Consider the following 1699-nt stretch of genomic DNA (forward strand, 5'->3'; position numbering starts at 1 on the left):
AGTGCTGTTCCATAATAACATAGCCGGGTCTATGTTCCTCAGCCCCCCCCCCCCCCCCCCCCCCCCCCCCCAGCAGTGCTGTTCCATAATAACATAGCAGGGCCTATGTTCCTCAGCCCCCCCCCCCCACCAACTCACCATGATCCACCAATCACCATGTTGGCCCTGAACTAACTCACCCTGATCCACCAATCACCATGTTGGCCCTGAACTAACTCACCCTGATCCACCAATCACCATGTTGGCCCTGAACTAACTCACCCTGATCCACCAATCACCATGTGGCCCTGAACTAACTCACCCTGATCCACCAATCACCATGTTGGCCCTGAACTAACTCACCCTGATCCACCAATCACCATGTTGGCCCTGAACTAACTCACCCTGATCCACCAATCACCATGTGGCCCTGAACTAACTCACCCTGATCCACCAATCACCATGTTGGCCCTGAACTAACTCACCCTGATCCACCAATCACCATGTTGGCCCTGAACTAACTCACCCTGATCCACCAACCACCATGTGGCCCTGAACTAACTCACCCTGATCCACCAATCACCATGTTGGCCCTGAACTAACTCACCCTGATCCACCAATCACCATGTTGGCCCTGAACTAACTCACCCTGATCCACCAATCACCATGTTGGCCCTGAACTAACTCACCCTGATCCACCAATCACCATGTTGGCCCTGAACTAACTCACCCTGATCCACCAATCACCATGTTGGCCCTGAACTAACTCACCCTGATCCACCAATCACCATGTTGGCCCTGAACTAACTCACCCTGATCCACCAATCACCATGTTGGCCCTGAACTAACTCACCCTGATCCACCAATCACCATGTTGGCCCTGAACTAACTCACCCTGATCCACCAATCACCATGTTGGCCCTGAACTAACTCACCCTGATCCACCAATCACCATGTTGGTCCTGAACTAACTCACCCTGATCCACCAATCACCATGTTGGCCCTGAACTAACTCACCCTGATCGACCAATCACCATGTTGGCCCTGAACTAACTCACCCTGATCCACCAATCACCATGTTGGCCCTGAACTAACTCACCCTGATCCACCAATCAAGACTTTGATGATTAGCTGACAAGTTGAATCAGGTGTGCTGGCTGTGGAATAGTTAAAATACCATGGACCTCTATGTAGTTGAATGTGATTGCTTTTATTAAATATATTTATTTTGTTATTGTGTACTGAATTATATTGTTTTATACACATGTATGTGACTGTTGTTTTATCATTCTGTGTTTTTTATTGTAATGTTTACATGGCTCTCTTGTAAAATACATGTTTTAATCTCAGTGTGACTCCCTGTTTAAATAAAGGTTAAATATATGTACAATATGGCCTGTTTTTGACCAGAGCCCTAAACGGAACTCTACAGTTTAACCGTCTGAATCCCACAGCTGATGGGGTTTTAATCTGACAGCAGGAAAGCTGGAGTCAGAATCACCAACATGCAGTACAGTTTATTAGCAGCAGGGGGCAGTAGAGTATATAACGTGGTCTATGATCAGAGTTGATCCTCAGTTGAGTTGGTGTGTCTGTCAGCGGCAGCCAGAGTGTGAATTACACCGTGACATTCAGGGGAGCCTCTATTTGGGTACATGTACTTGCCTCAATATATTTTTGTTGATGGGTCTATAAGTAAAGACATTTAACAGTAAAACAT

The sequence above is a fragment of the Salvelinus fontinalis genome, chromosome 38 (genome assembly GCF_029448725.1).
Source record: "Salvelinus fontinalis isolate EN_2023a chromosome 38, ASM2944872v1, whole genome shotgun sequence".
Classification (NCBI taxonomy): domain Eukaryota; kingdom Metazoa; phylum Chordata; class Actinopteri; order Salmoniformes; family Salmonidae; genus Salvelinus; species Salvelinus fontinalis.